Raw genomic sequence first — 27,805 nt, 5'->3', positions numbered from 1 at the left:
GTAAATCGTTTAGAACAGTGTAAAGTTTGAATTTCCCGCCGTTTGACACGAATGACATTTGTTGATGTTTAATCGGGACATAATTGAACATGTTTGTTTTCAGCAAAGGGTGCCGTTAGATATTTGCTTCAAGAATACGAATCATTAAGTTATTCTATTTTTAATGTAAAATATTGCAAAGAAAGAAATAAAAGAAAGCATTTTTTGGCTCTAAATTTTAGGTTAGCTGTCAACATGCTCCAATTAATCCCAGTCCAGGATTTTATTTGAACGCGCGATATTTTAGACTTTAGAAGACTTTACCTACTAATATTATTGAACCTTCAAGTACTAATAATATTGCAGCAAGAGAACTAGTAATTACTGGTGCCTTAAAATTGTCATTTTATTGCAACTGCAGCAAAAGAGAATAAATGAGTTCATATTCGATTTTTTTGTGTTCTGCTTGAAGATAAAATAAAAAACTTATATCATTCAGAGTAGAAGTGAGTCTTTTTGTGCGTCGCCCAGTTGCCGACCTTAACTTTTTCTCGGGCTTCAGTCTCTGGGCTTAGCACAAAAAGACTCACTTCTACTCTTAATGATATAATCCACTATTACAAATTTGCATGTCGCGGACTAATAGGTGCGATAGCAGTGTGGCGACAAGTTCGGTGAAGAATGTCATTTTTGCTCAAAGGTATGCAAAGTTATTAAAAAGAATGTAAAGATATAAGTGAGTATGTGCGATAAAATAAAACAATTCATAATGTAAAGTCTCTGCGACCTAATAAAAATTGTGAATAAATACTCATTTCGCGGTTTCAGCCACACGTTAGTGGTCATTTCTGTCAAGTTCTTCGAAATTTATAGCGTGACGAATTTTTATATTCTTGCATGATTAAAAATTCAAATTCTCCACATAATAAATTATCCGACATGGTTGCGTCAGATTTACGAGTATGTATAAATCGAACCACGCCCTTGCTGTCAGAAATGTGAATCTCCAAGAGACTGTGTCAAAATTTTTGCACATTTCTGTTTTATTATTCTTAATGAAGTAGATATTTCGCTGGCGCGGTCGTTGATTACTTTATTAGAGGTGGGGGTGGAGGCTGGCTTTAATAATCGTTAATCTCTTAATGGGGGTGGTTAAGCACCCTCTAAGTCGCAATTAAAGTGACACACACCTGATGTAAAAACCACAACGAGCACTTAGGCAGCAAATATCCCAGAAACACATCTCTACTGCGTTGCACCACAACTAATGTAATTTAAGACCTTTGGGTTTATTTAGAAATTAAGTAACGGGGATCGATGGCGGGTCTGCGAAGACAGCCCTGTCAATTTGACGTAACTGAAAACATCAAGTGTTAAAGTATAACAAATAAGGTAAGCGATCGATTTCAGCCGGCTTCGTGAACCGTTCATTTAAATGTCAGATTCATAAAACAAATTTATTAGTGTACGTGTAATATCATTCGGGGCGGACATGCAATAGAGGCTCGAAGCACTAACTTTGATGCATGTGTCATTTACATTTAACGAAATTATTGAAAACAGTCGACAAATGTATAGAATTGGAATTGGAATCGATAGAAAGGGGACTTTCGTTTTGATTTGGCTTTGCCACAAGCACGATGCGTTAAATTTTTGATAAATATTAATTCAGAGGTGGTATTAACATCATAAACGAATGGAAATTGTTCAAATCTGATAGATCTAATCATTTTTGGGTGTCAGAAGGGAGCTCAACTGTCAGAGTGAGGTGCTAAGAGGTTACGTGAAAGCCTTATCCAAAGTTAATCTAAATTTTAATCTGGAAACTTTTTGTTGTTAAGAAAATGAGAGAATTTTGAATCACCAAAATACACTGTGGAATACAATGATTTACATCTAGTTACCTTTGGTATTTTTGCACATGTAAATTTTCCTGTACCGCTCTACTTTTTTTTTTGAAGTGCCGAACTATTAGTTCTGTCAGTAAATGTCATCAATCGAATTGACAATTGTTACAATTTACTAAATTGAATTAACTAACGTTGGTGGCCACTTTCAACACTAGCTGTGACTTGCTTTTGTTAGCTCCTTTTTAATTTTAATCTCTACTTTGCATTCATATCATCCCTTAGCAATAAATCACATTTGGAATTTTGGAATATTTTGAGATTAGACTTTCTTTTTTTTTGTAGAGCGGCATTTCGTATTTTTACAAGGGTAATGCAAAGGTAACTAGATGTAAATAATTTTATTTCACACTGTATAATATCGGGTGTTCATTTAAATTTCTCCTCAAAGTTGGCGTTGAAGAGTCAATTGTGAATGCACCACGGATTATGGATCACGGATCAGCTGTTTAAATCCAACCTCACTTTTTGCGTTGTTTGATTTTTTTACTCGCAGATTGATGGTGGTGCGTTCACAATCGACCCTTCAACGCCAACTTTGAGGAGAAATTTATATGAACACTTGATATTTATTATGATAAACATTTTCTCACAGAGTAACATTAAATCAAAACAGTTTGTTATTAATTTATGTTGTGTTATTTTGGTAGAACACCCACTGCAATGATGTTAAATTACTTAACAGGGTACCATTTTGTTCTGGTATTTTTCGATATCTTACACATTGATACATTACATAAAACAGCTCTGCTGAGAAGGGATGCTATTCTAAATACGACTATGTAGAATGTGATTTTCATAGTTTTTTTTCTTGAATTAAATATGACGTTAGGTTTTTTTGTGTCAAGTGGTTTTAGTAACAGATCATTTTATTCTAAATAAAATATATACCGAGATATACAGAGTGTCTATAAATGAATGTAGTCGAAGCAAGTCATGACATTTTTGCCGCTCTATATAAACATAACTCTAATGTGGCGTGAACTGTCAATACATAGTGTCAGTTGTGTGAACGGTATGTACCTGTACCTATTCACTTATTCACATAATTTTGATCATTTTCATATGGAGCGGCAACCATAAATTTTACGTTCAGTTTTCACACCAACTTGGACTACAGTCAAACAATTGTTTTATTTAAATTTTTATTCAAAAATCACATGCAATAAACAGTAGATAACAACGAAATAATAAAAAACAATCAAATTAACAAAAAATTTTTTTCAATGAAATCATTTACATTAAAATATTTTTTTTTGTTAATTTGCTTGTTTTTTATTGTTTTGTTGTTATCTAATATTTATTGCAATGCTATTTTTGAATAAAATTTCAAATAAAACAATTGCTTATAAAAAAACATATTTTATAAAAAAAATTGAAATTACGCCTAAACGGCTGCAAATAGGCATACATAATGTTAATAAAAGTGGCATTAAAATTTAATTTTACATTTATATCTAGTATCAGAAACGGTAGTTGCCATTTAAAAAAATCAAGTTTAAAAAATTGCAGTAGGCGTATGAAACATAAAAAAAATGTCGTTGATAGCGCAAAAAAGCGGCCAAATCTTTGGCAAGTCAGTAAAGTAAAAATAAATTACTTATTTCTGATGGTTCAGGAATTATAAATTTTTTAATGAAGCCCTGGAACCTCACTTTTTTGCAAAAAAGATGACATAGGTCAAAAACGATGACAGATAAGTATTGACAAAAAGACGCACTAAATTCAAAAGTTAACTTAAAATCGAAATGTGAAGTCAAGATGGGGCCTTTCTATTTAAAAAAACAAAGATGGCGTCGATTTCCGGTATTTCCGGAAGTGCCGCCATTTTGAAAATATTTCATTTGAACGTCGATTATAGTCAACTACCAATTTTCATATTAATATGATTTTGGGAAATCAAAAAGTTTCTAATGAACGGGCTATGTGAATCAGCTTGTATATTTATTAATCATACATAAATTGTGTAAAAAATAACAATGGCTTCCTAGTTTATTTTGCTATGAACGCTCTTCATGAGTGTCCAGCAGTGGCAGCCAGAATACTGGAACTTTGTCCTGGCACCGCTTTTCCTTGTCTTGATGAATTCTCTCGCTATGTTTGTCACTGACAGTGCCAAGATTCTCAGGAAAGAAATCCTAACGAGTCTAGGAAAAAGCTTTGAATGAATTTAGCAGTCTGGATAATTTGTTGCCAAATATTTTTAATAACACCTTTAATAAACAATTCCCACGCAACTTTTTCAAGTGGGTTTAATCTTTGCTCCTGAACATTTTATCCTTCATCATTTCTCTTATTTGAGGATCTACAGAAATCTCCACATTTATTACCAGCTCTAGCTACTAATATAAAAATATAAAAATCGATCGCTGTTTCCGTCCAATGCCTTAACATATTTTTCACAAGCTCTTGTTTAATATGTAGGTGGCGAAAACAAACACTTTCAAGTTTAAGCAAGGGAGAACTCAAGACATTTTGCTTTCCTGTAGTAAGTGACTCACGTTTCGGCCACTCCTTTTTTACATAATGGCTGTTCCTCTCTCTACTATTCCACTCACATAGGGCAAAATTTCACAAATCCAACCAAAATCCCTACAAATTTTCCATGACTATTTTTCATACTGAACCTTTTCTCTTTACTCTTACTCTTTAAAAGAATAAGTGAGCAAGCGCCACTTTTTTGCATCGTCTTCATGATCCAATACCTCAATTAGGTAGAGACCAGACATCATGACAATATTTAAAGTAAAACTGACATCCTCTTGTATCACGGTGAAGAAGATTCCAGGATTTTAACCGGGATTCTAAAAGTTCCACTCGCTTTTTGGATACATTTAAATAACACACCAAGTCTCATTGTGTGATGCACGCGAAGAAGTGCTTGCGTCAAAATTACAACGATTATGAATACTACCCTCTTCTTCTTTTGCCTGATGGCATTACTGTTTGAATCATCATTGTTTATTATAATTTTCCGTGGAGATTCTGCCACGAGTAGCTCTTCACTGCAAGGAACTGGTCTCATTGCAGAAGATAAATCATGGTATTTAAGGATAGGTTTGGATTTATGTGTGATTCCTCTTGTGTTTGTCTTTTGTCAGACAATAATAACAATGTGTTAAATGATCTTTAGGTTTTCTTCAAACCGTTGGATCTGGAAAAGGGATCTGACGAGAATCATTTGCTCGTAAGAAGTGTGTCACATGTTGTGCAGCAGACGTGAGAGGCCCAACTCTTTTGGTTGCCCATTTTCCAACCAAAATAATCTACATCTTGTCTCGCCTGATTAGTCCAAAACGCAGCTCATAATTCATATTTTCATGTCATTTGCTTAAAGATAGAAGGCTATATACGAGCGAGATTTCCTCAAGGTTCGGCCTGAACAGTCCAAGCTTTGAGGAATTCCTCAACGTGTGTCGCGGCGTCCTTGAGGCCACGATGGTTCGGAGAGACATAAAAATCCCGAACAAAGATCAATTCTTTTTCCGCCTTGAGGCCGAATTTTTTGTCTCTTGGTGCGCGTATTGTGTTGGCAATAGTCGGCCTTGAGGATTTCCTTCAGGAAAATCCTATCCGTGTGTGGGCGATGGTTCAGGAGAGAAAATCCCGAAGGCTTCTTCCTTGAGGAAGTCCCGCTCGTGTATGGCTACCTTTAAATTTTGAACAGTTTCTGATCTTAAACGAAGCCAACTTGATGTTTTCAAATACCTAAATTAAAAGTCCAACATATCAAAAACTTTCTTTTGTAACGTACCACTCTTTTACATAATTCGTCTTTAAAAATGTAGGTCGTCATTTAAAATATTCAACTGGGGGTGGTTAGGGCGGCTGGGGTGGAATAATGAAGTGACAGCTACACTTATTAATCACGTCCTCCTACACACTGGCCCACAACGCAAAATTTCAATTTTGTAACGTTGAAGATACTGTATAAAATATAAACACATCACCACAAATATCTTCTTGGGAGAAAACGTCGTCACACTTTTTTTCTCTAATTATTAGTAAACATTAATACAGCAATTGTGTTGGCTTTGTTATATTACCTTACAATAACGGAAAAGCTTGAATCAACACGCTTGTCGTATCTGTTGATAAAACAACCATTACAACAATTACATTCATCCACTCAAAACAATTACCTGAACGCCATTAATTCCATCGAATTTAGACCAAAGTGTCCTAGTTGGCCATCCAAGGCCCTACCGGCAATATCCCTTTTCACTTTTGATGGATTATCACGTTCCGCATTTCTATGAGCCCTTTGTCTTTTAATCGGGAAATTGCGAGCCGACACAAAATCGATTCTGACCCTAAATCACTCGAAAATGGGCCCAGTTTGGCCCTCAACGTGTTTATCTCGCCGCCTCCGAAATTAACTGTCAAAACTGGTGCTTTGAACCGTTGAGTGTGCGAAAAAATTTGTGTGGCTTGCTCGTTTTTCATCTATTTAGATCTAGAAGGTGAACGTCTGTGGCAACCCGAAAATGCATTTTTCACGACGTGAAACAGGTTATAATAGATAATATGTGTCGGAAGATCCCTTCCGGGTGATGCCGGATTATGTCAAAAACAATTTTCTCCCTTCGGAAAATGCTAATGGGGTGAGGGTTTATAATTTGTGTTTAGTTGATGAAGTTTAGCGACGTCAGCTCCACACGACAGTAATAAATTCCAGGGGAGAAGGGAATTTAGCGGGGCTGGAATTCGCAATAACAACCATTCTTTGGGTTCCTTAATTTTCCATCCTTCTTGGTCAACCTTTGTTTCAGGGGTGTTGGGATCGCAAAGTGGGTCATACAGCTAACTTCATTTTTTCAGGCAAAGGGATCAAACCGAGTCCTAACGTCAAATCGAACGAGTTTTGATACAGTCGGCGAAACGGCCGACAATTACTTTAATTGGGAACTTCGCTTTCTATCCGGAGTAGATAACACGCTTTTAGGTAATTGGATAAGCTAGCACTTGACCTGTGCCGATGATACCAAATTTAATAAAAAAATATGGGTGGGCGGTGGCGAACGTTTGCTAGGGATTGAAGGGATGTGGCGACGCTAATTTCGGCGTAGGCGGAAGAAATAATGTTGGTACTAATAAAAATCCTAAGGTCAGACCAAGTTTGATGAGCAATTAGAGAAAAACATTCCAAGTAAAAAGAATAAGATTTCAAACTTCATGATTCATAAATTTAAAATTGTCTTGAGTCTTGAGGGGTTTGCATCTACAAAGTGACCAAAAAGAAAACAAATCAGAGCAGGCGTTGCAAATTATCAGTCATGTCGTAGCGCAATCCTATTCAAATAAGCGTTCAATGCATGGGCGTAGACAATTTGCGAAGTTATAAAATTATGCTGATTTTCAATATAAAAACAGATAAAGACAATACCTTTGTAACACCACCGGAAATTAGCTTTGAAAAAACTTCCTTTTTAAGAATAAACAATCCAGGAACGCAAGAAACAGTAAAGCAGGACTTCGAAAGCAGAAAAGAGGTTTAGTTGACTTTGTTGACAGCTTGTGAATATTTGACAGTTTGCCATTAGTATTTCATGAATTTAAACGAGGTGGCAAATTCAAATTCCATAGCCATATGCGATCCTACATTCTTTTATAGACAGTTTGTATATCACTATTCTTTAAAAAAATAATTAAATAAAAGAATTTAAATATCAATAATTGATTTGAACTTAGAAAAAATCTTTTTGTGCTGCCGTAGTTGCAATTGGCATTTTAAGTGGACGATTAGCGTGCGGCAATGGAAATGAGAAAACTCTAGTGCTGCAATGGACAAACAAGAAATCTAAGGCAAGAAAAAATAAACTAATTGTGGAAAATCAAGTATTACTGAAAGACAATTATGTCTCTAATGTTATAAAACAAAAGGTGCTTCGTAAATATTTAAAAAATGCTAAGATGTGTTAATTTTAGGTTTGGGGGGATTTATTTATAAAAATTTCGGTTGGTGACTTTGCAAGCTATAAAGTTGCGTTTGAATTTGAAATTCGAGCACTGGCAGATTGACATTTGACATATTTAGTGCTAAATTGATTACCAACATAATTTTGTTTAAGTAATATTTATTATGTTAATGATTCAAAAATATGTTTTATTACAAAAGGCAGCACAAAAAATATTGTATGGTACTCTTGTGAAAACTCCATTGCTTTACTCACTCACATACAGCGCTCGACTGCGTCTCGTGCCATATTACCGTTCGTAAAGTAATGGATCATTTTCAATACTTGTAACATAAATAACTATTATAATGCTGGAGGATCTTTGAAGAGACGCTTTATATTTTAATATTTATCAGCGGTTTATTGCAGTTAGATGATTTAAAAAACCATATTTATTATTTTCAATAAATGTTAAATACACTATTAGTAATAACAACGAGAGAAGAAAGAATTTTCGTTGCGGTATTGTGGAGATAAATTATGCAATTAATAGTGCAAATCATCAGTTAATTAATTGTTGCAAAATAGTATCTCGATTAAATTCTGCCGGGTATCGTGAGATAACACAACACTCGAGCAAAATATTTCGAAAAACACAAAACAAACCATCAGATTCTTGAATCGGAAATAGTTATTTGTACAACTAGTTATGAAAGTCATACTTTTTTTCACGAATTTGCAGATTGAGTAACGAGGGCGTAGCCCGAGTTAATTAAGCAAATAAGTGAAAAAAGAGACTTTCATAACGTATTGCACAAACAATTTTTTTGCATATCGATGTAAGTTGAGAAATTTGGTCTAAAAGGATTTATGAAAAATTACAAAAAAAGGTATGCTTTGACAATCATCTCCAAGGAGATGGAATAAAATTATGCAAAAAAGTACTACTTTCACTACGATTTTTCGTGTTAAAAAGTGCTACTTTCACTACGATTTTGCGTGTAAAAAGTGCCACTTTCATTACGATATGCAAAAATAGTAATTTATTATACGAGTTTTATAAGACACCATTTTGTCGCACGCGTTTTTTAGAGCACGAGGAGCGCAGCGACGGACAAAATGGCTTATAAAACGAGTATAATACAATATTTTTTCTATTTTGCCCCTTAAATTAAAAAAAAAGTTCAAAACATAATGTCAGGAAAATTATATTTGCCAAATATAAGGGTTGGTAACGCAGGTAAATAGACGAACAATTGTAAGTTTTGAATTTAAAGTGTCGTGAAATGCAGTGATCACGTAGCAACAACTCACTATGAATCACTGCCAACACTAAAAATTTAAGTAAATGTTCCTGAAACGCGTATCGAAAAGAGCTCCTTTTCGAAACCCGTTTGAGTGTTATACTGACTGTGTTATAGGTGCAAAATAGAAAAAAAATATTTCTGATTTTTCCACACTTCAACTCGTTTGGAACGTCAAGCTCTAAATGCAATTCTTCCAAGAATTGCATCGATTGCGTTTAATTATTAACACAGCTAGTAATAATTCAAGCCATACTGCTTTGCCGACGTCAAACGTCAATTAAATTATTCATGAGGTGTTGCAAATATCGGAAATCTTCATCAAAACAGCACTGCATGCAAATGCACGACAAATTGGTGAATTACGTCTTGGAACAGCTCAATTAAGCTTCATTTGTCGTAGAAGATCAATCGTATTATTGTTTTGTGAAGATAAATAGTTCCGATAAAATTTCAAATGACCGTTAAACCAAAGTGTCGTTAAATTATCGATGGGCGATAATTTTGCTGCATCGAACGCATTGAACAGTTATTGGACTCAGGGGACAATAGTCGTTGCAGTAATAAATTCATCAGTTGTGACGTCTCATTTTGAAGCTCGAAATATCGACCGATAATTATTAAAGTCGTAACAAATATAATTAGAAAAAAATCAAATTGTTAAAAGAGAGAGTTTTGGGAGCTTCAGACGTATCACGTTACCCCCATTAGGGTTAATATTTAATTATAATGCATGCACAGCCTAACTACGATTCTAAATGGAATACTAAATCAGGAACGAGACAATAGGAAATTACATATTGGTACTTTGAAAAAAAACAGCGGGGAAAAGCTCTCTGTAAAATTAAACAAAAAATTGTTGTGAACAGGTGTTTGCAAGCCTGCAGCAATAATTATCCTGAAAGCAGGAACAGGAACAATACGTATTCCGACAGCAGATACGATCTAGGACATGGGAATGTAATATAGACCGCACGCAATTTTTGCGTATCCTTATTCCTTTATTTCTTGTCCTGTAACAGTTCTATAAATCGTAATCTTTGATATGAATTGTTCAGGCGCTGAAAAGCTCGCCTCAACATTATTTCTCCCGCGGCATAATCCGCCGCAATTATTTCATCGAATGAAAAGCTACTTCGCAGTTCGCGCTCCGAGCGGGATCGTTTTCCGCGGGAAAACGCTTCAACTTTGCGAAGTTTGAGCGAGCGTCGGCCGCGCCGGTGAGCTTGAAAAAATTGAAAAAGCTCCGATGGGACGGCGCCGATTGCAATTTCTACGCTAAAGAAAGAGCTTTTATTGACTTACCAATTAAGTTCCGTATCAGCGGCACACTCAAACAAAGACATGTCTCCACTCACGGCGGGCGCTAACTGAAGCTCGACGCCAGACCGACGTCGAGCGACGGTAGCGCCCGATCCGGGTGCGGAGACGCTTGCAAATGCGGCTGGGTCAATACCAGAATTCAGACTCACCTGTGAGCTTTCGATAATAGACGTGCGCCATAGGAGCACTCCCACGCGTCCCAGTAGAAGCGGCGGACGTCGTCGCCAGGAAGAGTCCTGTGGATTCGGCGGACGGCATAACAGACGGGGTTAATAATGCAGGAGCGTGCATCGGGAGTTCCGACGGGGTTTTATGAAAAAAAGGGTCGTGGAGGTGATGGATAGTTTTTAGTCTGAGGGTGCGATGCAGTCGAGTCAACTGTTGATACCCTGAAATGCCCTATGCAACTCAATAAATGCACTTAACTTCTTCCACTATTATTGATATTTCAATTATCGTTACCGCCTTGACAAATGATAGAGCTTTTGTTTGAAACATTATCAGTTTTCAGTGTTTCAGCTTAATTTGTCACCACTTCGACTGCTAAGTTAGAACTTTCATAACAAACATTTGATACTCGACGTTATCTACCAAGACATTCTTACCATCATTATTCACTACCATTGTTTGTGTAGTTAAGGTAGTAACTTTTACTTGATAAATTTAGTTTTTTCTTTACGAACCATTAATATTGTAAATGTCAAGTCAAAATTAAGTGCTTTTTAAATAATCAAAACTGAAAGTGTTAATGTGTATTGAGTATCAATTATTGATTAGACCGTACTAGAAATGTTAAAAGAAAAGTTGTTGACAAATTCTTAAGAAAGAACCAGATCAGCTAAAAATTTCAAATTTTTCCAGGTGCTGACAGCAGAATAGCAATAAGAAAAAAAAGAATTTAATGGATAAAGGAATTACGGGGAATGAATTCCTATTCAATAAACACGAGATGGATTAACTCGGGAATGGAAATATTTGCACCGTGAAACTCGTTTACAATACAACAATGAACAATACAAATATTCTTGTTGCGAGTAGTAAGTGGAAAAATGGACAACTTTCTTGTTTGTTGTGAAATAAACTAAAAGGTCTTCATTTATTAACACGATTGGTGAAAGTAATGGTATATTATTACATGAGCAAGTAAAGAGGTTTTTTTCCACGAAAATGAAGTTTGCTGGACGAGCTGAAGCCGATTGCATGTAATCATTTGAGTAGATACAAATCTTTACTTGCGAATATAATACTTTACTTTACATAATAAATAAAATGAATTCAAGTAGTTGTAGAAAAAGTATCGTGTAATAGCTGTTACCCACTCGCCTACAGCTCGTTTCCCAGGTGATAACTACCATTACATACTTGTTGAATAATACAGAGTGTCTTAAAATTATCGTATCCGAGTTCGGGGCTTAGTAGGGGACATCCTGTTGACTAAGTAAAAATGTAAAAAAAAAAATTGCTCACTTTGAAAAAAATATCAAAGTTGTCAATATTTGTTCAAAAGTACCTGATTAATATTCTAGCTATGTTGTACTTCCCTTTTGAACAAAAATTGGAAAAATAAAACTTATATTTTTTTCGAGATAAAGCTGTTTTTTCAAGAAATGTCTTTTCATTATATTTTTTATTTTATTTTTTCGAGATTCCTGACATTTTTCCCTACAAGACCCCCGACTTGGAATACGTTAATTTTGCGACACCCTGTATATTATTTACTCCCTAGGCACAGAATACCCTTTCCTCCATGCAACATTAAAATATTATGAATATTACATATCTTTATTAATTCATTATTTTATTTGCTCTTTTCTTGGTCACATTTGTCTCCCTTTACCCATTTTGTGTGTGGGTTTTTTTTTGTTTCTGTTTATCTCAATCAGTCTTTACACTTTACACTTTACACTTTATACTATTCTATTCTTACATCTTCCTCTTTTTTGACCAATTTTAAATTCCATAATACTGTACCTATTTTATTTTTCCAGAACTTATGTTTTATCCCTTTCTTGTTTTTTTTTTTTAGTAAATACCTACTTATCGTTCCAGAATTTTTATTCAGAGATTTAAAACTCTTGTCTTCTCTCAAGATAAATATAATTTATTCTCTTGTTTATGACACCAATGAAACGTTACTCAACTTTTTTTCCCTTCCTATCAAATTATCATCCTTTATAATTTCAGTTTCCCTTTTTTTTACTTTCCGCAAACAATTCTTTTTTTTTCTCATTTCCATTAATTTACCCATTTTAACCATCAACAAATCTTCCTAATTTGTACGATGCCACCTTCAGTGATTAGATTGCCACTAATCACATTTGCTCTCTCCTTTCCATCCCCTTTGTTTCAACACCTTTCCACGCGTTTATCTAATTTTTTTTCATTTATCATTTTTCTCTTAACTTATTTACTATTTACCTCTTCACAACAACTAGCTATTTGCAAGTCTAATGTTGCCAGGTTATTAACAACACAACTTCCATTCCTGATAACTGTAATCTTTTACCTGTCTGCTAGAGCCCAAGCGTTTTACTATTGTCTGTTGAGACAATAGCCCAATAAAACAAAGCAACCGAGTTTGCGGTACGTATACACCTACGGCAGACATTTCGCATAAAACACAACCTATGAATTTTTGATGATGCCTTCTGATGACTTACAACTGGACGGCCGACAAAAGCTTCTTGATGCTAATTTGGAGGTCTTTGATTTTGTTTTCCCTTTGAATCGCAGTATTCGCCTTTCCATTATCTGTGCTTTCGCAGGCAGACGCCCATTGTGAAAGTAATAACTGTACAAACTCATTTTGAGAGCTTAATTATTATTACGCGAAAAAAATCATGTGCCTTTCTTTACTTTGCATTTGTAAATGAGAAGCGTGTTGTTACTCCGCTCACTTCCTTTCATTTAAATTCTGACAAACCGTTGTGTTCTGGAAATAACAGAGATTAAACATTGATGGTTAAGCCCGAAACGGAGATATTGTTCGTTTCAGTTTTTTTCAATAGCAATAAATAACCCGGTCCGCGTGCGATTTAAGCCTCCAATATGAGATTTTTTCTTGGGCAATATTCCTCGGTTTCGTTTTGTCATTTATCTTTTTTTTTGTAGCGAATTGGAAGATAACAAAAACCGAAACAAATTAAAGACACTTAGTTTATCATATGTGACGCTGTTGTATCTTGGGCGAAAGATAAAAACAGGATAGTGCCGTTAAGTGTGTTTCTCAGCTGGTGTGCAGCCTCAGATTTATAGTATCATTTCCGTAAAAGTGTATTTCCTTTTTATTCTTTGCAACCGGGAAACATTTTCTACATTTTCCTTATTATATCTTGTTTGCCTGTTCGAATTAACCTTAGCGAACGTTCGACTTACGAAATATTGGCTTGCTTTCAGATCAGTAGAAAGTAGGGATTTTGCAGTTCAGCTGTCTGTGGTGGTTGGAACAAAAAGTGAAACGACTGTCCCGAGGGACTGATCGATTTTTATCACATTTTTATGTATGCAAACTAAGGTAAAAACTGAATCTGGAAGCCCCGAGCTATATTACTGGACGATTTGCGGTTTTTAAACGGCTCGTTGCGGCAATTCTGTTTGCGTTTTGATCAACAATCGATAGCCCTTTTGATGCTGAATTGCAAATTGACGCCTTCGACTTCTCAACAAATTCTATCGTGTTTATAAGGCCGACTTATCTAAACGTTAAAGGTAAATTGTAATATAATTATAAACACGGCATGTTGATCTCGGCTATCGCCTCGATCAAATCCCATGCCTAATACAGAAAAAATTACATTTCCTAATTTATTGCACAAATAGCTATTACTGTTAGCTTATAAGTGGACAAGTATTCTTTTAAAATTTTTAATATAGAAAACAATACTTTCTACACAGAATTCTCAGATTGGTCTCAAGAACAACAAAATTTATACATCTGAGATATGAGAAGAATTACAAACTAAACCCAGTGCATTTTCAGCTAACAATGTTTTAAAGATTTCCTCTCTCGTCACATACTCAGGAAATATTTTTACTTTTGAAGGCAAGCAAAGGAACTGCAAGAACAACCAACTGATCAAAAATGTAAAAGAAAAAATAGGGGAGCATATTGTTTGTTATTTCGCTCAGACTTCCTCCAAGATAAGGGATTAGATTATCCCGAGCCTGGAGACATCAAATAATGATTAATTATTTTTATTTTAAGGAAAAATGCGCACCGGCATTTTCATAAATCTGCATTACAAAATATCCAAGCTTTCCGCTCAAATTCTTTTCCCATTCGTGAAAAAACAAGAAAATTGAGCCAACGAAAATTAGCCTTAATCAAATCGTTTGTCATTTTAGCGGTCCACCAGCTGCAGCAATTACGTCGACTTCCTTAAATTAAACCTTCCAGCCAAATTTAATGGCATTCTCGAAACCCGTTCGCTCGATTAATCTCAATCGTACCAGCCCGATTCGATTCTTCGCTAATTTGCTTCCTCCACTTGGATTGTGCATTTTGCGAAATCGAATGAAATTAGGCCCGATCCGTCGCATCATTCATCTGCATGTTTGTGTCGTGAAAGCTTCACGCTCGGCAGAGCCGTCGGTCATTTTTCCTGTTTTAACGCTCACAACATCAAAGCTCTGTGTGATCTTGGGATTATCCGAACGTGAGTTACGATCAAACTGTACCGGTGATAAATGTTGGGGGAGAATGGTTGCGCCGGGGGAAATATTTTCACTCGCGTTTCATCAACAAGGACGCAATTGCACCGGTTGGAAGTCTTAGCCGAATGCAACAAGTTCGGGAGCGACTCGCTCCCAAAGCACTGCAAATTGTTTTTCGGGATTGGGGCGGTCGATCATGGAGATATTCGTGATCAAAAGCAAACACGAGAATTTCCTTTTGTAAAACTCGATACGATTTTATCGCATGCTTCGCGCCATGATGGAATGCCCTCCGCTATTATTTATTTCTATTCTTGTACTCGCGAGGGATTTACCGTGAGAAATTTTAAAACAGGGCGGATTGGGACTGACGTGCAAGATGACCGATAGCGAATGCACAAAACATCGATTTCGCTATTTTGCGTCGTGAAATTTTGATTCGACGTAATTTTCCAATTGATTCTGATTGAATTTTTCATCCTTGTAAATTTGCATTGTCCAATTAGCCTGAAATTTCAGCGGAAGCTAAACCAACATTTAGTGAACATTGAATTGGAACAACGAAATCACATTTTTGGTGAAAATGTTAACAAGAAAAATAAATCACAATTTTACCACAAGGAATATTTAGGTTTCATCAAAAGTTTCTACAAGCGAAAGAAACAAATTCAAAATATTCGCCACTCAATAAGTTATCAAATCAAAAGAGAAACCGCGTTAGAGCTATCGGGTGTTCATTTAAATTTCGGGTGCAAGTTGGCATTGAAGAGTCAATTGTGAACGCACCACTCGTGTAAAAACACAAACAGCTGATCCGTGATCCATAATCCGTAGTGCGTTCACAATCGACTCTTCAACGCCAGCTTTGACCGGAAATTTAAATGAACACCCGATACTTAAAAAATAGGTTTTTAAAAGTGGTAACGAAATCAAGAAACTTTTTCCAATTCTACAAGTGACTCGGTTATCGTCATAAAGTTGAGAAAAGACACTCGTTTCCCGAGATACATAACCTGAAAAGTGGTATACAGGCTGTTAGGTAAATGTCCTGCCAAACTTTAACCGCGAGCTACTGGCTTCATGTAGAACTCGGAAAAAATATTTAAAAAATTCCATGTCAAAAAATAAATTGACATTTAATTTTTGAGGTGCAATTTTTTTTAACTGCTTTTAGTCTTCTACGTTGTCAAACAACCTCGTATGTAAAATTTCGGCATATTTTTAAAATACACCCTGTATATCATATTTTATAAAATGTACTTATTTTTGTTACACCCTGTATTTAGTGAACAAGGATGAAGCGAAATTTGCAAAATATTTATTAAAAATGATTTCAATTAATGAGGGATGATGTGTCATCCAGGACATGATGTGCAGGCAAAGAGTAAACTTCGGAAAATTAATGGAAATCGACTTTTCCGTATTCTTTACAGTATATGTTGTTACGTCTCTTTTTTCTTGATTGCTTAACAAGCCTCTTCCAAATGTCTGCTTTTAGGGCAGCATTATTTACTGTTTTTTGAACTGTCACCAAAATGTCGCTTGACCACTTTAATAGTACATACCGGGTGTTGATTTAAAGTTGGCGTTGAAGAGTCGATTGTAAACGCACCACGGAGTACAGATCACGAACCAGTTGGTTAAATCTAACCTCACTTTTTGCGTTGTTTGTGTTTTTACTCTGCAGACGGGCGAGTAAGAACGCCTGTTTTATAAGTCTTTTTGTTTTCAAAAATGTTCAGGATCCCTACTTTCTCTGGGTGCAGAATTAATTAAGAATCGATGAGAAAATTATCCAGTAGATTCCTGTTCATTAGTATACATCGAAATATGACCCTTTTTAAAAATAAATTACAATAATTAACAATTAGGGACGAGAGTAAAAGCCTCATATTTCTAATTATCCTCCCGTGTTCTAATTTATCTGCAAAAGATGTTACGACATTCTATAAAATCATTAATATTTGATATTGGATAAAACTTTCCCCATCAAACCTTATGCCCTGAATTAAGCCCAGTAACACAGATGCCTCATCAAATTATCTCTTCAACTACCTCTTAGCTACCCCATTATAAAATTGCCAACACTCTAGATTAAATTTCTAATTATGGCAAAACCGTTTTAATATCTCGCGATATGTGTCTTCCAGCATCTCAGGAGACGCCTCTCAAGAGCGCACCAAATTAAACCCCTTAAACTCAAATCTCAAACATCATCTCCCTGGATATTCAATAAACCACCATAATTTTCCAATTTGAATGTTCATTCATCAAGAGCGATAATTCGATTTTTCAATCGACAACGCCGTAGACGCATAATTGAGTGCATCGGACGAGGAGGAATTCAATTATGTTTTTATTTCTGTGTGTTTGCGTCAAATTGACCGATAATCAAACGGCTGAGGCGAAGAAAAAAATGTTTAAAAGGGCAAATGACACAAATTATTCAAATTGCCACGAATGCGCAATGAGACTCAGATCCGGACAATTCTGATTATCTTCCCGTTGTGACAAACTAAAATGGTTTTTAACACAACTCTCAACATTGGAACATATTCTCATGATCAGTAGTATCGGGTGTTCATTTAAAAGTAGGCGTTGAAGAGTCGATTGTGAACGCACCACTCGTCAGTTTCCAGAGTATAAAAACACAAACAACGCAAAAAGTGAGGTTAGATTTAAATAGCTGATCCATGATATGTAATTCGTGGTGCGTTCATAATCGACTGTTCAACGCCTACTTTGAGGTTAAATTTAAATGAACAGCCGATAGTTCAAAAAGACAGAATTGAGAAGTGATATTTCTGTCAGGTGCATTAAAAAGTAAGTGGTCTAGCTTTTGTCATTGTGACAGGTTGGCACAGCGCCAACGGCTAAACGAGAAACTAATGATGAAGTGGTGTTGGTCGATAACAAATTAAGAGTAAAATGTTTTGTTTTATTTATTAGTTTCGTGTCCAGCGCCAGTGCATATCAGAAAATCTTGAATTCTTGTTGGTGGTGGCGAGAATCGACATTCACCCGATAGTGGACAGAAATAGAACCCCCTGGTAATCAATAGAGGAAGAAAATTGGTAAAACAAACAAGATAACACAATTTCCAAGGGTCACATTCGAACCTGACTGTCTAATCAAGATAAATAGCAATTTAAACCGGTTAATCAAACAAAGGTCTCCTCCGGGCTGGATTGCAGCCGTCAGCCCGGACAAAGACCAGGAAAATAGATATAAAGAGGAGAAATATTAATTTTGCGTGTAATTAAATTCGCAGATGCTAATTAAGACTTGGCCGGTTGTTCTCTGGATTGCTTGCGACGTCCCATTTCCTCCTCATACTTTCGTTATTGTGATTTGTGGAAACGAACCATCAGCGATCCAGCTGGGCACGCGTCCCGACCGAATCTAGATTAATTGCAGATAAAGTTACGACAAAGCAGTTCGTGTCGTCGAAATCCACGATTTTTCCAAAATAATTGCAATTTAATCGTTGAAACACGAGACTTTCTGCTCGACTCTAATTATCGTCGAAAAGCAAGATGAATATCTGGAAGGCTTCACGTCAGATCTAATAACTACAGATGGAATCGTTTCCAGCGAGCAAAAAAGGAGTATTGTTGGGGAAAGTTATTATTTTTAAATTAAGAGTGGATGTTTTGCAGAGTCGAATTACGCCGGAGGTAGGAGCAATTTGCGCTACATCATCAATGCCCCGTGTTGCCAATGAAATTAAGCTATTTGACATTTGAAGCGTACAATTTTATTAGCTGCTCAACTATAATATCAAAAGCCCAACTGAAATACTAATAATTGACACGGGACGGCGAATTAGATTTCAGCTCGGCCTGAAAAGTTTTATTCTCGTCGGAACTGGTACGTGCACGTCTAAATAATATTTAACTCTCATTCTGTTATATTATGGAAAATTCACTTTTTGTGTGTTTTGTGAAAAAATGCGCTTTTTAAGATGGCGTCGTAAAAGCCGGAACGAGCTTTTGTACGTGTTTCACTAGTTGTCGCCGGGCCAATACAAATTTCAAATCTGGCTACTCTTCGGGGAATCGACACGTCCTTAAGGGAAGTGGAAAATTCAGTAAACAGGACTCGAGATTGAGAATGGCAAATTTGAAAGCTTAAAGTGCGCTCGAAGGGAGTCCATCAGGGGGGTCTTTTCAAATGTGGACGTAGGAATTGTGACGGTGTCGAGAGATTCGTAAATAAATCTAAAAATAAGCGGTGTTTATCGTAAATACAACACTAGTGCTGCTGCTGGAAGCGTTTCCTCAATTACAGTTAATTTCGTCGCTGTAACATACTTTGATGGGTTTCTAAATTTATAACGTGTCGGTTTATTTTTATGACGATACTAAAAAGACATAAATTATTAAGGTGATCAATATTTTAAAAACTTAAGTCAAGTTTAATATTAAACTTCTCAGAACCCACATAAATCTTTACGAAATATTTTTTAGGCAGCCTTAATGAAAACAGTAATTGTAGGTATACTCACAAGTGGGCGAAAAGTAACTCTTTTTCGGACGCTGACCGTGGCGCCATCTGTTGGTCTGTTTAGTAAATTAACAACGAAACCTACAAATTCGATAATTTTTTTTTTTTTTAGAATAAATGTGCCTTTTGTCCTCGCCTGTTTTCAAGCCTCGGCTGCGCCTCGGCCAGAAAACTCTGACTCGGACGAAAAAGATGCACTTTTTGGCCTTGATACAAAAATAGCTATTACTTGGCTGGACCTGCACATTAACAGGCTTGCAGTTTTTTTCATTGTTTATTGATTTTTTTTTTTGTTCTTTTGTTTCTTTCTCATTTCCTTGTACTCTACTAATGTGTCTGGGGACAAGACTTCCACAACAATTACCCCAAAAACGTCAAGAGAAACCCTACAGCTTTACATATATTTTCACAAGAATTTTTCCGTAACGAGTGTAAATACTATTTCATAAATAAATATTTCTAGCATTTTTTTATCCAAAGAGCTTCTAATGATGAATAGACGAAGGTGAAGTTAGCGGTACGAGTCGTAGATTAGTACTGTAATGGCCATTACATACGTGATTGGATACGATACGGTAAGATGAATAAAAATCATAGTTTTCATTATGAGAATTCATTTACTACTTTTTTATAAAAAATGTACACACTGTCATAGCAGCTCTATAATTTAAGCGATGATTTACAAATGTAATTTGCCGCTTAGTCTAAACTCGTAGAGTATGAGTCATTACTCACAACCGTGGTTAATGAATGTCATTACTAACAATAAACGCATATATTATAATAAATGTATTGTTTCACAGTTGTAGTTATATTTGGTTTCACAATTCTGCATTATGCTGTTGCGCTGAAAATATCGATTACATAAATTTGTCAAATAAATATTTAGACTAAGTTTGTAATAATTTACGAGACAATTATTGTTATTTCAAATGTTAAAATTGTCCCGGCGCCTCCACCATTTTTACAAATCGGTAATACAAAAAAATGCGATTTTGTTTATTGCATTCATCAATAAAGACATTTCCAAAATTTGAATTGAATCGTTAATAATTTGAAACAAGAAGAAAATGGTTGTTTTAACGGATTTGCTTGCAGATATTTTCGATGCAACCCACGTAACAAATAAAACAAATACGGAACGAGAACATTATTCACATCTAACGTAATCTCCAATTCCTTTGAAATAAATTCCCTACTAGAGTACCCTTTTTGTTTAACATTTTAATCAGAAGAAGCCATTCCATCGAGAGTCCTATTGCTCTTAAAACCCGCACAAATTAAAGCTGAAAGCTTTGCGAAATTTGCATTTGAATAATCTGTACTTGCAGTCCACAAAATATAAATAAACCGTCGTGAAAGCGTGAAAAAGTCGATCCAACTATCGCAACACTTTGTGGAAATCGCTGAAATTTCAGATTTCCTTCTTAAATACGCGCGCTTATCCAGGGCGGGCTTTCCAGTTTGACGACAGAAATGATTTTGTAATTGAATCCTGGCTTGGTCCTGACAGGCCGGCCTAGATTGAGTGGGGTGGAATATCAGATGCGTGATGTTATTTCTTGCCTCAAATAATATATTGGCAAAGTTTTGATTTCCGTGCAATTTATTCCGGATTCTTGATGTTTTGCTTCATAAAACTTTTAATAACAAAAATCCCGGGGGATTTAAACCATTTGGTTTTACATAAACTGAAAAGCGACGTCGAAACGCAATAAGCTGTTTTGTGCGTCAGTCGAGCAATTCCATCTTACACATTTTTTATTTATATTTTATATAAGCCACAACCGTTACGAGACAATTTATTTTGGACTCGAAAAGAATTGCAAGAGCTCTTGAAAACGCTGCGCATTCTTCACCGTCATCTTGGAGGATATTAAACGGCATCTTCTACCAAGAATTAATACCTTCCAATCTGAAATATTGCGCCCCAGAAAGGGGAATAATTGCATTAATTATCCACGGGCGCAGCCGTAATTTTGAATTTTCATTATCGTTATATCAACCATAAAATAGTAAATTGAATTCGGGTCTGCAGCGACTTTGTTCGGTAGTTCCACAATTTGCCAACATTGAATTACGAGAGATGTGTTGAGCAGTGAACAAGTTACAAAGCAAACGATGAGAGCTGCTCGGATATCAAAGCGTCACATCACAAAAGGATCAGTTAAACAGACACACGTAGGATAAAGTTTAGTGAATTTGGTGACAAGATAGGAACTTCACTTCAGACGCTATTTCATGGCGTTTCCGGAACTTCCAATTTTCACCAATTTAATTTAATTTGTTGTCACTGGCGTCGAACTAATTGGGCAATCGCGACCTTCCCTGCTTATCGAGATCAAAAAGGATCTCTCGGGAGAGAGCGTCTCAATCAAAGCAAATATTTGGAATTTTTCGGTCAGGGATTAGACCACGTACAATTCTAAGGGTCTCGACAATTTGAATCTGAATTTCCACAACGCATTTCTCGTGTGCTTGTTTAAGCAGAAAATGGAACCGGTCAGAAGTTTTCCAATGATTGCCTCATAAAATTAAGTTTGCCGAAGTTGCATTCGATAGAATAACGAAAAATAGGAGAAACTCGCCGGGACTGGGTTTAAACTTTTATACTCGACAACTGAATTATCGATTTAACTGGGTGAATAGTTTGTTAAAGAAATAAACTCGCTGCTGATGCACTGATAAAAATAAATTGGTTTTTATTTATATCGGTACACGCTTATCTACAACATTAGTAGATTATTTCATTAAGAGTAGAAGTGAGTCTTTTTGTGCTAAGCCCAGAGATTGAAGACCGAGACGACGTCAACTGAGTGAAGCACAAAAAGACCTTCTACTCTGAATGATATACAGGGTGATTTTGAAAATTGTGCAGACATTTTAACCACGAGCTACTGACTTCATGTAGAACTCGGAAAAAATATTTTAAAAATTCTGTCAAAAAATAAAATGACATTTATTTTTTGAACTACAATTTTTTTAAATTGCTTTTAGCCTTCTACGTTGTCAAACAACCTCGTAGGTAAAATTTCGGCACATTTTAAAAATACACGCTGTATATTATATTTTATAAAACGTATACCAATGCGGTTTCCTTGTTTTAAAGCATATTTCCTATAGGTTACTTCGCATTGGCGTATATTTTATAAAACATGATATACAGGGTGTATTTTTAAAATGTGCCGAAATTTTACCTACAAGGTTGTAGGACTACGTAGAAAACTAAAAGCAATTTGAAAAAATTGTAGCTCAAAAAATAAATGTCATTTTATTTTTTGACATAGAATTTTTTAAATATTTTTTCCGAGTTCTACCTGAGGCCAGTAGCTCGTTGTTAAAATATCAGTACAACTTTCAATAACAGCCTGTATACTATTTTATCTTCAAACGGATCACAAAAAAATCGGACAAGAACTTTTCTTTGCAAATGACAATTTTGAAACTTACAATCAAATAAATATTGTGTAATAATTTCGTTATTTCGCTTTTTTAGAGCCTTTTTTTGATAGGGATAATTTAATTATTAAATATTTCGTGTATTATTCGGACGACTTTATATTTGACTCGATCGAGCCGCCTGTGGCCATTTCAACTCTTAGGATTCGAAATGTTTCAAGTCCGGTTACAAAAACAGCCACTTCAACCGTTTCTATAGAGATACATTCAACAGGCTTAGTAAAAATTTGTTTTCTAAGCAATGAAGAGAGTAATTAAGAGACACTATAATTATAATGTGGATTTAAACAGCACGCTCGTGCAAAAGGCAATAAATTAAATGGCAAACAAGATTAACTTACTTCCTGCGTAAGACATTAATTAAATTATTATTCTACTGTTTATGGCATTTAGAGAATAATAATTTTGTCTGACATTATCTACAAAACAAAACGTTTACGACTAGTGTTATTAAGTACATACCAAGAAATGTAGGATATGCAAGAAACGAGACAATTCAATAAAAATAAATTAATTAATGTTTACTGTGTAATTTTGATTCGTTAATAATGTCATCCGTGTAACTGACACCTGATAATCAAATTTAATGCAGAGACCTCATTTATCAAAATGAATAACATCGCCCTTGGTATTAATTAATTCACCGTTGCGTGTATACACGTAAAAATAACATTTGTTAATTGCTTATTGGTTGTTTACAAACATAATTAGCAGAATTGTTTGGCATAATTTGGCACAAAAGTGGCAGCATTACGTTGTTAAATTCCGGTTTCGAGAGTGGCTTGGCGATTGTATCGGCCAAGCATTTTTATTGCTAATTTAGTTTAATATTTTAGGGCCGGATCTTAATTACCCAATTCGAGTCTACCCGAAATTGTTTAATAGCTTTAACAGCTTTTACAGTCATCGTTAATTAAACAGCCGAAATCCAGCCAAGAAAGAGCGAACAATGATTCTGATCGGAGTGTTACACTGTTGCATAGCGAACCATAAAACCATTAGAAGGAAAATCGTTAAAGCTTCGTTGATCTTTAATTTACAAAGCTTTACTCCGATTCGTAAGCTCTCCGTTGTTTTAATGGGTCGCAAAATTCAAACAAGTAAATTCCCTGCGACGACGCCTTAATTCTCGCCCTAATTGTTCGTCGGTGCAACAGTAGAAAAAGTATAAAGAAGTGTTCCTGGAAAGTCCCCTTTATGAGAATTTAAATTCAAATCAAATGAGACAGCCAAGCGGGACCTTCTAAGCTTTTGTTACGTGTAAGTATTCGTCTCCATTCATGGCATAATAGGAGATGCTCAGGTCTTCGCCTTGTTGGATCCAACAGAGCGGCACGTTTTTGCAATTTACATTTTTCGAATTGGTTCCGCATGCCTGCAAACGTGCCCTTTACACGTGGGAAATCTGGGTAACGCCATCCAAAATTCAAATTTGCCGAAATTGATTTCTGCGTTGTATTAAAAGGTCTCACGTTCTTCGTTAAGAAAATCATGATGGTGTTGAAACATTTGTGAAATTTGCAACAAAGTGCAGACATCGGTATCACGAACACTGTCTTGATTTTGTAGCATTACTAAACTGTAATGGCTAAATGAAGTTCATTCGGAAGTTTCTAATGGAGTTCTTGAGGTTGTTAGAATTTGCCGTACATTTTCTGGCGAGAGCCCAAGTGTAAGAGTAATTGTTCGCAACGAGGAGACATTAAATACAAGAAAGGCGAAATTAAAAATTCTAACCAGAAAGCGGGTTTTTAAAAGTTTCGGTCACTTGTTGAAAATGACAAAACACGAATCCTGTCTTAATTTGAATAAGAATTTGATGTCATATATTTTAGGCAAAAGACAAACCCTGAATTGAAATTGGAAGTGAAGTGTTTGGATCTTTGTCATAATTTCCTCAACTGCATCAACAACTTCTGGAGTACGTGTTGTTGACATTGTGCTACTTTTTTTGTCATCTTTTGGTTTGATAAACAGTTTCACCGAACGATATAAACACTTCTGAAATTATTTGTAATCAACGAAAACTTGTAGAAAGTCCAACTAATCAGGCACTCGGCTTTGCCTCGAGCGTAAAACCTAGTTGTCGCGCTGGAAAATACACCTACCGTACTGTAATGCAAATAACTATTGATGCATTGTTCATTGAAATAGCTAACAATAAATATTGATGGAAACATTATTTTATTTATTGATTTAATACGGAGAGATTGAAGCTGAAAAAGAAATTGTTCTTTGCTAATAAATGAAGATATTTATCATTTCTAATAGGCTGCGAAACTGTGTTTCATTTTAATATGATAAAAAATCACAGAAGTGTTCCACGAACATTTCTCCACAACACAATAAATTGTGGCTGGTCATTTTTGGGTGTAACAAGAACCCACACTACTAGAAAGTTGTTATCAAGTATTTCTCACTAAAACCGAGGATGATCAATATCTTTATAAAACATTCATTCGACTTGTTTCGGAGTTCTCAATTGTGTGGGTTGTTAGTTTAGTTTTCAACCGAAACCGTCAAAGAAACTTTCACAGTAAAATAACTCACTTACTTTAAAGTTGTCAAGGATTTCCTTAAACTAAGCTACTAATGTCGCAAATTTCTTAGTAAGAATAATGTGATTAGCATGTACAAACATCAACATAAAGACTTTTTTCCAAAAGAATGTAAAAGTCAAAGATCTTTGCACTGTAAACAGTTACAGTTTTCTAACAGTCGTCGAAAAATCTTTTGGCAATATGCGCTGCTTGTGCAGTTCTTGAAATTAAAGAGTTTAACTCTGTATTGTGTAACTATTGCTCTTTGGTTTAGATGGAATTGTAAGAGAAAAATAAACTAGACGTTTTATTTAGTAATTCTTCAACAATCTGCTGTAATAGTTATTTACGAACCAAGTGCGGGAAGATGAGGTTCCCGCATGAGCACATTTTTTAAAGCACGAGCGACGAAGGAGCGAGTGCCTTTAATTAATGCGCGAATGAGCGGAAGATGTCTTCGCGCAAGTGGTTCGTACAATATTTTTTGTACGAAAATTAAATTAAATTTTTTTGTTTTAATGCATGAAACATAAACGAACATAAAACCAAGTAGGCAGTGACCTTTGGTTATTAGAAACAATTGCTTCACCTGACATTTCAATTTTTGCAATAATTTGTGAATTTTGTAGGAACAATTTTCAACGATTATAAATATTTCCCAAATTTTTTAATGGAGGAATTTTTTAATGCCTTAAAGGGCCAGTGTTTTTTGTGATTTTTACATTCGAGTCGATCGGGAAACACTCGTTGCTGAGTGAGCATTGGATGTTGGAAACGTCGCTTTCAAGAGAACAAAAAATAATAAAAAAATTTCTTTGTACTAAATATATCAAATTTTTGGCTACTTTTGAAAATATGTATATTTTATACATACAAACGTTTGTTTAGCTTTTATGAAAATTCGTGACTAGATATTATGTATTAATAATCTCTTTTGGAATTCTTTTTCTTCCTCCTGTCTCGAAAATACAACATTTTTTACTTCACCCATTTGACCCCAAATCAATCTAGTATTCGTATATTTCCCCTCAAGACATTCGTTCCAGAGCTACATTCCCCTGTCCCATAAAATATTCATTTTGTAACTTTGTAATTACACACGTGTCGCGATTGAAAACTCTCGTTCCAATTAAATTTCCCAGTTTAATTCGCGTTTGTTTGTGTTTACCCCCGAAAACACCAACACGACATACATATCTCCTGAAAACTACCAACAAACTCACCACTTTTCGGCTGTAACTTGGTGCGACTCACGAACAAAGACATAGCTTTCGTCACACTTAAAACGCCACCTCGACTGCCTATTACCGGGGGCGGAACGCCACTGAAGCTCCAAACTGGGTCAATAAATCTCCACGACTCCGACCCATCATTTTCAAACGATAAAAAACACAGATTAATATTGTGTGGCGCCGTTTCTTGACGAGTAAGAGACGGAAAAGTTTTGAGGGTGAAATATGGAGATAGGTGTAATAAAAAATGAGAGTCTTCCCTTGGGGGCGGCGATGAAATATTCGCTTAGTGTGTATCGCTGGTAAACGGTGGTGTTTAAATTCTGTGCAAAGATACTAATTCGAATGACTGAATGTTATCTCGTGTTGGGAGGTTTTGTGAGATCGGGTGACACGCGATGCACCCTCCTTTCGCACCTCATCCGCTCTTATTTCTTTTTTGCTCTTGATTTATTGAAAAGGTAGCAAGGATACAACTGCGCTGCTGGTGCATGTTCATACATATTTTATAATCTGTCAGAAGCTGCGACGCCAGTTAAAAGCGGGATTACATGAGGAGTGCAAAATACTTTACATTATTCATAGAGTTGGGTTTGGTTAAAAATTACAGCTGCATTAATTAACTACTCGAAGCATTCATCAAGCATGTGCATGCTTATTGCTGTCAAGTAGCTGTTCTGACAAAATTTTATAATCCTTCGAGCCGGATAACACAAAACGTATGAACTGATATAGAAGTGAAACATGTGGATTGGAAGGTTTTTAAGTGTGAATCAATATTTTCTTAACCTTCAAATGGCACGTTAGAATAATTAAATATTCAAGTGCAAATATTATTGAATATTATTTTTTTAAATCCACATAATCGGGGCAAATGTAATGTTGGCTGCATTACAAATATCACGAGGCTTATTATTACTCGTGAATCACCCTGTATATAGTAATTTCTTAATTTAATGATACTATAGAATTTTTTTCTTTCTTAAATGTTATCACTTATCAGGT

General features: G+C 35.5%; 1 protein-coding gene across 2 annotated transcripts in view; it reads right to left on the bottom strand.

Annotated features, from left to right (window-relative positions):
• The window catches only part of LOC138125525 (leucine-rich repeats and immunoglobulin-like domains protein 2), an 81,676-nt gene extending 54,863 nt beyond the window's left edge, over positions 1 to 26,813 (bottom strand). Inside the window, exon 1 of one of the 2 annotated variants that reach the window (XM_069040885.1) lies at positions 26,792 to 26,813. The gene's annotated coding sequence lies outside the window, so the exon portion shown is untranslated. Of the gene's footprint in view, positions 1 to 10,392; positions 10,537 to 26,791 lie in introns of those variants that run through there. The other variant, XM_069040883.1, reaches the window with a different exon arrangement.
• Between the last annotated feature and the right edge of the window lie 992 nt (positions 26,814 to 27,805).

This window comes from Tenebrio molitor, chromosome 3 (genome assembly GCF_963966145.1).
Source record: "Tenebrio molitor chromosome 3, icTenMoli1.1, whole genome shotgun sequence".
In the NCBI taxonomy this organism is placed as follows: domain Eukaryota; kingdom Metazoa; phylum Arthropoda; class Insecta; order Coleoptera; family Tenebrionidae; genus Tenebrio; species Tenebrio molitor.
This window is presented reverse-complemented; position numbering and strand designations above follow the sequence as displayed.